The sequence below is a fragment of the Sapajus apella genome, unplaced genomic scaffold (genome assembly GCF_009761245.1).
Source record: "Sapajus apella isolate SASKATOON/1434 unplaced genomic scaffold, GSC_monkey_1.0 scaffold1448, whole genome shotgun sequence".
In the NCBI taxonomy this organism is placed as follows: domain Eukaryota; kingdom Metazoa; phylum Chordata; class Mammalia; order Primates; family Cebidae; genus Sapajus; species Sapajus apella.
The window spans coordinates 2118-15329 of record NW_022438374.1 but is presented as its reverse complement, the minus strand read 5'-3'; the positions used below and the strand labels follow the sequence as shown (position 1 = coordinate 15329).

At 43.7% G+C, this 13212-nt stretch overlaps 1 non-coding gene and 1 pseudogene across 1 annotated transcript; both read right to left on the bottom strand.

Annotated features, from left to right (window-relative positions):
- Positions 1–4848: 4848 nt before the first annotated feature.
- On the bottom strand, positions 4849–4954 carry LOC116546818. The gene has a single exon (XR_004266848.1). It is a non-coding gene; the product is annotated as a U6 spliceosomal RNA (small nuclear RNA).
- Positions 4955–7785: 2831 nt separating this feature from the next.
- Positions 7786–12301, bottom strand: LOC116546817 (annotated as a pseudogene).
- Between the last annotated feature and the right edge of the window lie 911 nt (positions 12302–13212).

The following is a 13212-nucleotide window of genomic DNA, read 5'->3' as shown; positions in this document are numbered from 1 at the left end:
AGGTTGCGGTGAGCCGAGATCGTGCCATTGCAATCCAGCCTGGGTAACAAGAGCGAAACTCCGTCTCAAAAAAAACCAAAAAACAAAAAACCATCAGCTCTCATGAAAACTCACTGTCACAAAAATAGCATGAAGACCACCACCCTCATGATTCAATCACCTCCCCCAGGTCCCTCTCTTGACATGTGGGGGTTATGGGGACTACAATTCAAGATAAGACTTGGGTGGGGACACAGCCAAACCATATCAGGCCCAAAGATTTTGACCCTAAGGCATTTCTGTTAAAGTTGACCATGGCAATGTAAGCTGATAGCTTATCATCACAGATGTGCAGACATAGGACAGAACTCAAAGCCATCCGTCTTGCCACCTGAGACAACTGCATATCTGATTATTTCCTCACCCCATTGCTACATTATCTTATGTAGAAATGCAGAGTCACGGAGCCAGACGAGGGTATGAATGACTATTTCTGCCTACCTACCTCTCACAGAAAATTGTTTTTTTCAATATCTTGCCCTTTCTCCTTTAAATAGTGAAACCCTCAAAATCATCTTGGGAAAAACACAAAGACCTGCTTCCTGGGTGCACATCCTTTAGCAAATAAACCTCCCGAAATGATTGAGACCTGCCTCAGTCATTTTCCTTGATTGACATCTGGTGACCACAGAGAGATCGTGAGTGAAGGTGCCCCGGCCTGCAGCAACTCTCCTACGGGCATCGGGTTCCATTTTGGGCTATTTATAACCCAAACTGGTAGGACGATTTGCTGAGGTCTGGGACTTCCTTCCTCTGGGGATCCCTGCCCTCCCCAGGTTTTTTAGCTGGGAGTCTGAGGTTTAATTTGCTGTTTTTAAAAAATCCTTTTTCCTGGGAGTTTCTGCTTGCTTGCATCAAGGAAGGTGAACTTGTCTACTTCCGCATCCGTGGAAACTGGTCTTCAGCTTGAGCCCACCGCTAGGTGAGGAGCTGAGTTGGGATTTTGTCTTGTAAATTCTCTTTAATGACTAAAGTTAGGGTTAGTTGCATTAAGACCACGTCTTAATTTCTCCTTACATTTAGAGCACTCAGAAATCATATAATTTGTGTGATCATTGTTCGTTCTGCCTAGCTGTTTTGTTTCTGTCTTGTTTACATTTTTTTGGGATATGTTTTAGTCCTTCTCTTAACTGCATTTGACCAACTCTAAATCCTCTAGTTTATGAATGTGGAATTTTCCACTCTGAAGAAATAATAACACTTTGCTCCCGTCAGCCTTTCAGGGCATTCACAGGCCAGGGTTGCATTAGCCGGAGCCTTCCAGGGGAGCTATGCGGCAGACCTAGGTGCCAAGTGCAGAGCCTGGTGCCGGGTGCAGAGTCAGGTGCTGAGTGCAGAGGTGGGTGTGTCCGACCTCCCAGTGAGGCAACCGGCCTTACAATAATCTTAATCTGGTCACTCTCTTGCTGGGCCCTTCCTTCGAAACCCCGCATGACTGTGTTCTGATGAGTGACTAGCTTCTCACCCCTAGGACAGACCTACAAGAGATGCCACTAGATCATGCTGAAACAGGATGGTATACAGATGGGTCTTATTCAAGAGGAGAGGATGAAAATGTTAGCACAGAATATGCTGTGGTTTCCTTTCTCGAGGTAATTGAAGCCCATTCTCTTCCCCAAGCCAGATCAGCTCAAGTGGCTAAATTGACTGCCGTGACCCGAGCTTGTCAATTGGCAAAAGACAAGGCTGCAAACATTTACACTGACAGCTGCTTGCCATTTGAGGCAGCTCATGACTTTGGGATGCTGTGAAAGGAGAGAGAATATTTAACTTCCTCAGGGCAACCCTCCACCTCCCGAAGTACAACAAGTATCAGAAGTGTTAGAAGGTATTCTAAAACCAAAGCTTTTGGCAATTATAAAATCCCCAGGTCACTCTGAATTGGACATTACTGAAAGTCGGGGCAATCAATTTTTGATGCTACAGGTAAACAATCAGCGCTGGAGCCACCAGCCCCAACCTGGGAAATGGTCATAAAACCAAAAAACACTTAAAGACACGTTGAAAGAAACCCAGAGCTCAGCCCCAACAAAAGAGAAATTCATTTGGAAGCAGATGGGATGCCCGTCTCCCAAAACTGAAATGTGGTTTGGACCTAATAACCAACCCATTATTCCACTGGGATGTAAGGTGCTCCTTATGGAATATGTTCGTAATTTGACACACTGGAATCCAGATAAAATGATATCCTGGTGTAAACAATATTACTGGAAACCATCAGGTTTACTCCTGATGTGTTATTTGTCCCAAATATAACCCAGGGGAGCCCCTTCATGGGGCCCAGGGTCATTCTCCCCTTCCAGCTGGACCTTTTGAGGTATGGAAGCTTGAATTTACCCAGCTGCTACCATTATCTCAAGAATACAAGTGTATTTTGGTAATGGTCTACATGTTTCCTCATTGGGTTGAAAATTTGCCCTGCAGGCAAGCAACAGTAATGGCAGTTGGAAAAACCTTACTAGAAAAAATTATTCCACTATGGGAGGTCCCCTGTGAACTTCACAGTGATAGGGAAACTCATTTTACTGGGAAGGTTATTCAAAATATCTGTAAAATTTGGCCCAGATTTCCACATTTCCATTGTGCCTACCATCCCCAGTCCTCAGGACTGGCAGAAAAGACCAAAGGAATAATTAAAACACAATTGTCTAGGTTCACGGAGGTGTTTCATCTCTCCTGCCCAAAGACTCCCCCAGTGCTGCTTACGCGCCAGTGCACACCTTTCGGAAAACATCAACTATCCAGTTATGAAATTATAACAGGAAGGCCTCTGTGTATATAACCAAGCCAATTTTTCTCATGGGAGATATGTTGCCATATTGTAAGGGATTCATTCATCATCTTAAAAAAGGCCAAGATTGGTAAAGAGTTCCTTTCACAGTGCACTCCCTGAAGATGAGGTTTCTTGTCATAATCTGTGGCCTGGAGACTTTGTCTATTAGAAAAGACATTTGATAAAGGACTCCCTCCAACCTCGATGGAAGGGCCCATACCAAGGAACTACTGACTAATCCACGTGCTGCAAAATTAGAGGGTATAGATTCATGGATTCACCTCTCTCAGCTTAAAAAGGCACAACCTCTTGAGTGGACAGTGTCTCCCAAGAAGGATCTTCGCCTCTAGTTCACTAAACATCAACCTTCGATGTTTAGTGAGGCTTTAACAAATTACACCCAAAGGCCCAGGACTAGAAGCAGCTGACAGTTGTTGTGGACTGTTTAAACACAAGACGCAGGACCAGGCCTGTATTCAAAAGAATGCCCATGTTTATTGTATAATAGCCATTATGATTGTGGTCCTAGAGATGCTGGTGATGCCTATCTTATGCAGAAAAGGGCATTTGCCTTGTCACTTTTAACATCCTTTTAGTAGTTAAAATGAATTTTACAGCCTTGCTTCTATTTATCCTATGTCCTCATGTCTTCTTGCCACTGCCACTCACTGCTGTCCACGAAACAAACCTGTTTCTATAATGGGCTCAGGACTATGCAGAGAGATTACAAAAGGACCCACCTGCCGGATATGCGGACTCATGCCTCTTTCCAGCGGCTCCAGCCTATCATGGTGGGTATCCCCCTTCCAAGGTCAGGGTGGGATAGAATACCAAAAATTCATGACATCACAGAAATGGTCTGGTATCCTTAGTGCTGGTATAACAAAAGACAATATATGTAACTGGCCCATTAAAAACACTCTTTAGAGCAAGGGACATGGGAAAAGCTTTTCAACAGAAAGGACTGGCTCACTAGTTCTTACTTTGGCAGCCCCCCAACTAAAAGAGATGGTGGTAACCACACCCCCCAAAATGGCCCATTTTCAAAATTGGATAATGCAAATTTGGGATGGGTTTGTGTGACTCACCCCTTCATTTGGCCAACTCAGCCAAAATGCTCCTTTATGCTGGGAGCAAAGAAATCACACCAAGGACCAATGGCCACACAGTATAAGAGATACGCAGAGGATACCTGGAGAATGTACTGACTGCATAATTATACTACAAGATACTGACTGGTGTGCTACCAATTGGGTACAGTGAGCAGGTGTTTATTGGCGAGCTCCAAATGGCACACATTGGCTATGTGGCACTAACTTACAGCCATGGTTACCTCCAGGATGGTTAGGACAATGTTCCCTAGGTTATGCTTGGGCACAAGGATGAGTAATTTAGACCCTGCCAAAACCAGGAAACCTTTTTCATTTATGATCTCGCTGAACATGTTGTGTATTCTGATACTATGAACACTTAGCTTCAACCTTCGTTCATGTCATATGGCATATAGAGGTATATAAGATGTTATATGGCATAGAGGCCTTAACAAATTATACCCAAAGGTGTTCAGTGATGGCTGCATGCGTATCTTTTCACTAAACCATGGGATTTCACTTACGAGGAAAGCTGCGCTGCAAAACTGTATGGTCGTGTGTACACGCACTACAGCTCAAGTGGGAGCCTGTACCATCATAAAAATGGAATGTTGTACTTATATTCTAGACTAATTGAATAACATAACCCAACTTATGACTAATTTTAAAACCCAGATAACCAACCTGTCAGATCCAAAACATCCAGAGGACCACGGAGGACATGCTTGTAACGCCTCTTTCTGCCTCCTTATGAGTAATCAGGTGGGACTCCCATAAAGGGGAGTGCCAGTCTTTGCTGTCTCATCCTTACAAGCAGTTGCTGTGAATCTTGTCTCTCCCAGGGTGTACTATCTATTCTGCACCTAACTTTCAAAATTTTCTTATGCAATAGTCTATGCTGCACTTCTTTTCCTGTCTTTTTCTTTTATTAAAAAATGTTTTTTAAAAAATATGGAATGCTTCATGAATTTGCATGTCATTCTTGCACAGGGGCCATCTAATTTTCTCTGTATTGCTCCAATTTTAGCATACATGCTGCCAAGGCAAGCACTGCTATGTCTGATTAAATTTTCTTTTTTTTGAGACCAGGTCTCCCTCTGTTGCCCAGGCTGGAGTGCAGTGGTGCAATCTCAGCTCACTGCAGCCTTGATCTCCTGAGCTTAAGTGATCCTCCTCTCTCAGCCTGCTGAACATCTGGGACTACAGGCCGAATCACCTTGCCCAGCTATTTTTTGTGGTTTTTGTAGAGGTAGATTTTGTCATTTTTCTGCTCAAAACTCTCCAGTGGTTTCTTACTTCATAATAAAACCCAAAGTTCTTGCCATTGCCTACAATGCTTTAGCCCCCAGAAAATGAATTCTGTATCATTTTCATGTGTTATACTTTTCCCCCACCACTTCAAGAAATAGCCTTAGCTGCACTAAAGTGAGATTTTAGAATTCATATTAGCAGTCTCATAGCACAGATCAGCTGGGGCTACAATTTCCAGTCACGGTGACCAGTTGCCTTGGCTTTGGCCACGCTGTATTCCAAACAATGACAGTAATGGAAAACCCCGTTCTGAACTTATGTCAACTTCATTCATTTGCCAATCAAAGGCCATTTCTGTAGCATCTCTTCACTTGACATTCCATCTTATGGCCAACATCCAGCTTGTGAAATGCGTGGCTCCAACTGAAACTTGTCTATGGGCTGATTCTTTTTTTCCTTTATAGCTTTTTGTCTGATATATTATACATAACAGCAACACGAACCTCATTATTATTATTTTTTGAGAGGGAGTCTCGTTCTTGTTGCCCAGGCTGGAGTGCAATGGCATGATCTTGGCTCACTGCAACCTCCACCTCCCGAGTTCAAGCGATTCTCCTGCCTTGGCCTCCCGAGTAGCTGGGACTACATGTGTGTGCCACCACACCCAGCTAACTCCTGAATTTTCAGTAGAGACGGTTTCACCAAGTTGGCCAGAATGGTCTCGATCTCTTGACCTTGTGATCCACCCGCGTCAGCCTCCCAAAGTGCTGGGATTACAGGCGTGGGCCACTGTGTCTGGCCTAAATCTCATTAATTTTTAAAAATTAAGAGGGCTGGGCAAGGTGGCTCACGCTGGTAATCCCAGCACTTTGGGAGGCTGAGCTGGGCGGATTATGAGGTCATGAGTTTGAGATCAGCCTGACCAACGTGGTGAAACCCTGTATCTACCAAAAATCCAAAAATTAGCCAGGCATGGTGGCAGGTGCCTGTAATCCCAGCTACTCAGGAGGCTAAGGCAAGGGATCACTTGAACCTGGGAGGTGGAGGTTGCAGAGTCTAGATTGCACCACTGCACTTCAGCCTGGGTGGCAGAGCCAGACTCTGTCTCAAAAAAAAAAAAAAAAAATTAAGAATGGAAAAATGGCTGGCCTGGTGGCTCATGCCAGTAATCCCAGCACTTTGGGAGGCCGAGGCAGATGGATCACTTAAGGTCAGGAGTTCAAGACCAGCCTGGCCAATATGGTGAAATCCTGTCTTTCTACTAATAACACAAAAATCAGCTGGGTGTGGTGGTACATGCCTGTAACCCCAGGTACTTGGGAGACTGAGGCAGGAAAATCACTTGAACCAGGGAGGTGGAGGCTGAAGTGAGCAGATACCATGCTACTGCAGTCTAGCCTGGGCAACACTGAGTGACACTGTCTCTAAGTAAATAATTTGGCCACGACATGCTAAGGATGGAATTACCCCTTCTCTTCTCCAGGTTACAATATTCCCTTACACATTAAGTGGTGATGAACAGTATCATACCCAAGGGGGGTGGCAGGCGGCTGTTTGGGAAGGGAGAATTACTCAGTTCATTTCGCCATGTACATGTCTGAATGCACACGCCCCTTAAGATGAAACACAACAGACGTGTGTCTTGACATGGAAAACCTTTTTGACGTCTTCCCAGGGGAAACCAGACAGATGTCCAGATCCACAAAGTTCAGAGATGGTTCCAAGACAGCATTCATACAACAAATATATACTCAATCTTCTATGTACAAGATACATTCCAGAGATCTGCTCTTTGGATGTACTTAAAACCAGCTCTATTTTGGCTAATGCCCTTTTCGACCTTAGCCCAACTGCGCAAAGGTGAAAAAAAAAACCCAACTCTTATTTTGCATCAGAACACCTAGCCCAGTATCATATTAAAGACTTCAGAAATGCTAGATGAAAGAATGCCTAGTGGCAATGAATTAAAAAAAAATATTCTGGCCAGGTAAGGTGGCTCAGGCCTGTAATCCCAGCACTTTGGGAGGTGGAGGCAGGCCGATCATGAGGTCAGGAGTTCAAGACCAGGCTGTCCAACATAGTGAAACCTCATATCTGCTAAAATTAAAAAATTTAGTCAGACGTGGTGGCACACACCTGTACAGCTGTAGTCTTAGCTACTTGGGAGGCTGAGGCAGGAGAATCACTTGAACCTGGGAGGTGGAAGTTGCGGTGAGCCGAGATTCACGCCACTGCACTCCAGCCTGGGCGACAGAGACTCTGTCTCAAAAAAAAAAAAAAATTTTTTTTAAGTCTTTTTTTTTTTTTGACATGGTTTCGCTCTTATTGCCCAGGCTGGAGTGCAGTGGCACAATCTCGGCTCACTGCAACCTCCGCCTCACGGATTCAAGCGTTTCTCCTGCCTCAGCCTCCTGAGCAGCTGGGATTACAGGCATTCGCCACCACATCCATCTCTTATTTTTAGTAGAGACAGGGTTTCAGCATGTTGGCCAGCATGGTCTCAATTTCTTGACCTGTGATCTGCCTGCCCCGGCCTCCCAGAGTGCTGGAATTACAGGCGTGAGTCACTGTCCCCGGCCTCATTTTAAAAATTTTTTGTAGAGAGGGGATCTCATCATGTTGCCCAGCTGGTCTCCAACCCCTGGTATTAAGTAATCCTCCTGCCTCAGCCTCCCAAAGTGCTGGGATTACAGGCACAAGCTACTACATCTGATGGCAATGTTTATAATGAATCTGAATTTGATAATGAAGAGGAAAATTTACCATTTTTTTCCCCCAGTGACTCCCAAGTCCTATTTGCAAACAAATAAATTGTAGAAAAAAAGTTTATTTGCTGGCTATTGTTTGAATCTTGAAATACAATTCCTCACTGATGTATAAAATGGTGGTTATTAATCCATGCTAGCCCAATGAAAACAAATTTAAAATTATTCATAAAAATGAGTCATTTTTGAATCTCTATTAAAATCTGAATACACAAATCTGTGCTAACACTGGAACTGCCTTCTCACTCTACATATAATTTAACTTCCAGCTTCAACTATGTGATGTTGAAATCTAAAGCGCCCTCATGAGTTAATGTCCCTGAGAAATCATGCAGACGGACAAATAAGCTTGGTGGTCTTTAACTGGTGGTGACAGAAAAGGCTGCAGTTTACTACTTAAACCTGCACTTAGTGGTCACCTTTCTATCCAGGCAGAGTAACTAAGGAGAGCTATGAAATGTCAAAAGAAAAACAGAGAACAGGACAAAGAGGCAATGTCAGCCAAGCCACTGCAAACCGGTCTGCGCCCTTGTATTTCAGCCAAGAGCAGGCAATCCAGAATTACAGACTGCTTTTCTTAACTGGACCAAACAGTGTATTTTTCCTGACAATCCTGTCAAGGGTTGCATTTCACTGTACACAGTAAAATACTAAGTCCACCCTCATAAAAATATTATATTTCTCAGAAAATACAATACAAATACATTAAAAATCACTGATTGCTTTTGCTTCGTCTTTTGTTCCGTGAATGTGTAGGTGTTTGAGTCTTCTGTATTTCTTCTTTTACACAGGACACGGGCTGTTTGAAAACTGGTTCATTATCTTTATCATCTTCATTCATTTCAGTCACTTCAGATTTTCGTCTCTCCAAAAATGTTGGTGTACAAACTGGTGTGGGGCCCTGGATTCAACAAGTAAAGATTATAATACACAAATGTACACAAGATTATGAATGTACCCAAAATATCACCTCTCTTCTATTTTTACAAGCGGTACCCCATTATTTTAGGCCTGTTTCAATCTTTTGGTGATACTATTGTAAGAAATAAAGAACTCAGATGCTTATCTAACTTAGTACAGAAATTCACAATTAATTGGAACATAGCATGTTCCATTATAAGGTGTTACATAGAAAATTGCTAAATCAACAATAAAGATCTACCAAATGTGACAATATTCAATTTGAAATCTTAAAATCAGAGTAGCAGAAACTGCCTTTCTTTCTTCAGGTTATCTGTATAATACCTGGTGTCCGGAATATTGGAGACAACTTTACCTGGCTATCCACAGTCTTCTCAGCAGTGTCAAGAGTGCCTACAGCCTTTTCCTTCTTCTTACGTAAAACCTTACAATAAATTTTAAAAGACACATAAGTTTGAATATTGATCAGTTATAGTCGTCTTAAATGTTTTCCTACTAATCTTTCTCTAATATTGGGCATGTAAAATGATAAAAAAAAAACAGTTTACCTGGACTTTTGTAGACTTCTGACGATTAGTTTTTGAAAAATTTTCCGTTTTCTGTAAAATCTTTAATAAAGAAATTATAAATTAACAGTCTCATATTTTTTCTTTTTAAACTTAGCATTAGATCCTCATATATATCCTCCCTAATGACAGAGCATTTCAATTTAAAATGCAAAACTCATCAATACAGTGAATAATCTCAAGTAAAGGGCAAAACTAGGAGAAGCCCAGCTGAGGAACTGACAGCGCTGCAGAGGCTGAAGGGAAGGCCAAAATCTGGAGCTCACTGATTCACAGAATCCTGAATTCAGGAGGGTGGAAGCAGGAAGAATGTGCAAAGGCAGGCCACCCTCACCTCCCCTAAGTCACAAGCAAAGTTCAGGGAAAGCAGTGCTCGCATGCCGCTTTTCAAGCTTCACTGTCTCGGTTCCCAGATGGCTTCACAAGAGTACCAGGGCCTAAGGTTCAATTAGATTATCTACTTAAAGGACATTTCCGCTAATGTATAATGGAAATAACAGAATCTGCTCTCATGTTTTAGGAAGAACCAACAATGTTTCAAGTTTAGTCAGGCCAGGCACAGTGACTCTTGCCTGTGATCTCAGGCCTTTCGGAGGCTGAGGTGGATGGTCACCTGAGATCAGGGGTTTGAGACCAGACTGGCCAACATGGAGAAGCCCCATTTCTACTAAAAATACAAAAAATTAGCCTGGTGTGGTGGTGCACACCTGTAATCTCAGCGACTCAGGAGTAAGGCAGGAGAACTGCTTGAACCTGGGTGGTGGAAGTTGCAGTGAGCCAAGATTGTGCCACTGCACTCCAGAATGGGCAACAGAGCAAGACTCTGTATCAAAAAAAAAAAAAAAAAAAAAATCCTGTCAAAAAACTGGCTGGGCATGGTGGCTCACACCTGTAATCCCAGCACTTTGGGAGGCTGAGGTGGGCAGATCACCTGAGGTCAGGAGTTTGAGATCAGCCTGGACAACATGGAGAAACCCCATCTCTAAAAATACAAAAATTAGCTGGGCGTGGTAGTATACAACTGTAATCCCAGCTACTTGGGAGGCTAGAGGCAAGAGAATCGCTTGAACCCAGGATGCAGGCTGCAGTGAGCCACGGTTGTGGTAAGCACTAGGCTAGGTACTTTACGAGACACAAGGCCACCCCCTCCCCTCCCCACAACAAATCACAAAAAAAGATTTCATGAAGAAATATTTACCAAAGAAGGAAAATCATAATCGATTCCCTTTCTAGCTAGTTTCTTCCTGAGTAACCTTTCTTTCTTTTTAAATCGCTCCTCCATCCGTAGTTTTTGTGGTTGTGTCCGATTCTAACGTTTCACTGATGGATATGACGGCTGCTTCAATGGAACATTCCAGTCTTTAAAGAGTTCTTTATGGACTTTTTTAGGTGGCATAAGATGACCTATTTTTAAAAAGAAAAAAACATAAAAAGTTTCAACCAAATGGTAGGAAAGGAATTTTAATGTTAACTTTGGCATCTCCCCAGTGCCATTCCTCACAGTCAGCACGACGTGGCTGGGTACAGTGGCTCACACCTGTAATCCTGGCTTCTCTCACAGCAATGGGAAGTGAATAGAGAGATGCTACCTGGGCAGCCTTGTCAGCTGTGAACTTGGGTACCTAAGATGGCCACAGGCCACCACGGGCACAGGGAGGCCAGAAACTTCGCTCTGCCTCCCAAGGGCAGCAGGATCTGGAGACGGATGCTCTCTGCACTCTGTGGACTGCAGGGTCGAGGCTGCACTGGCTCCTTTCTGCAGGATGAATTTCTAATCTGGTGCTGTCACTCCTCTACGCCTTCCAGCTTCTCTCGTGTGGAAGAGCTATAGCCACTGCCATTTAGATGGATTCTGCAATGCGATTCCTGACCTTTGCTGCTATCCCACTGCCCTAAGGATGAATTCTGAATTCGCTGACTTAGAAAGCCTTCAGTAACCCGACCTGAAGCCTCTTCCTGCTCCCTGATCTCTTGCTACTTTTCCTCACATTCCCTCACAGCCAAATGGTCAGGCACCTCTAGTCTGGCATTCAATGTCCCTCAGCCAGCAATGGTCTGTCTTCACTTCTGTCCCCTCACCTGGCTGGCTCCTGCTTAGTCTTCAGGTTTCAATGTCAATGCTCTTTCCCCAGGTAAGTCTTTCACAGCCCATAAGCATGGGTTAGCTGCTCCTCCTGTGTGTCCCCAAGGTGACTTGTCCAGTTCCATTTAGGATAAAAACAGCTCTCATGCTGGGAGATTTTAAAATTCCAATTAGAATCTGCCTGTGACACACACAGTGAAATCCTTGCACCATTCTGTAAGACTCATCCACAGAGGAAGTGGCATGTCCAAGCAGTTAAGCAAGCCGCCCTTCCCACCAGTCACCCACCAGCAGCAGGCACCCAGGCAACCCTGCTACCACAGAGACAGGAGCACTTACACTCCAAGAGCCTTTCACCAAACAGGTAGTTGTTCATTGTTTCTGCAACTGTCTTGGCAACATCCTTACACTCAAAGTCCACAAATGCATGGCCTTTGCTGTTTCCAGTCTGCAACAGAGAATCCGCCACAAAACGCAGAACAATTAGATTTGAACGCATTATTAAATTCCTAAAACGCCATTATTTTAAATAATGTATATTAGCCCCTTATCAAACATTATGACACATTTAATTCTAACTTCAATTCACATATTCTGGAGACTGTTAAGGGAAAAAGAAAAGATGCAAGAGTCTCAACACAGCTGATTTTCTGGTATTCTTGGGATTTTCATTACATATGATAAACATACAATTCCTATGGCTGGAATTTATTCAACAACAACACCCCATTGTACAAAAGTCTTTAGTCGGGTGTTGTGGCTGATGCCTGTAATCCTAGCACTTTGGGAGGCTGAGGTGGACAAATCATGAGGTCAGGAGTTCGAGACCAGCCTGACCAACATGATAAAACCCCAACTCTACTAAAAATACAGAAATTAGTCAGGTGTGGTGGTGTGCGCCTGTAATCCCAGCTACTCAGGAGGCCGAGACAGAAGCATTGCTTGAACACGAGAGGTGGAGGTTGCAGTGAGCCAAGACTGCGCCACTGCACTCCAGCCCGGGCAACAAGAGCAAAACTTTGTTTCAGCAGCATGGGGAGGGGAAAGACAGATGGTGAAGTGGCAGACAGACACTATGAAATCCAACCAAGTGTACCATCACTGTAAACCGATATAAATCTTTTGAGAAGTGATTTGAAAATATAAGTTATGTAATTAAAAAAAAAAACTTTACCCAGTAATTCCAGAATGTTGGAAATACCAAGCAAACAGTCAAAGTTAGAGTGAGCTTGGCTTTACTACTCAAAAATGCTGGAAATGGTAAATTTTCATGCATCTCCTCAGTGAGCAGGATTTTTATAAGACAAATGGCCAGAACTCTTCAAGAAAAACCAAACAAGCAATAAAGGGCAAGGAGACTGTTCTAGACAGGCTTAGAAGCTTTAACAAGTAAATGTAATGCACAGATCTTGAGAGGGACTCAGAACAGGGAACAAAAAAGAATAGCTAAAGACATTTTAGGGGCCAGGCACAGTGGCTCATGCCTGTAATCCCACCACTTCGGGAGGCTGAGGCGGGTAGATCACCTGAGGTCAGGAGTTTGAGACCAGCCTGGCCAACATGCTGAAACCCCGTCTCTATTAAAAAATACAAAAATCAGCTGGATGCGGTGGTGCATGCCTGTAGTCCCAACTATTCGAGAGGCTGAGGCAGGAGAATCGCATGATCCTGGGAGGAGGAGATTGCAGTGAGCTGAGATCGTGCCACTGAACTCCAGCCTGGG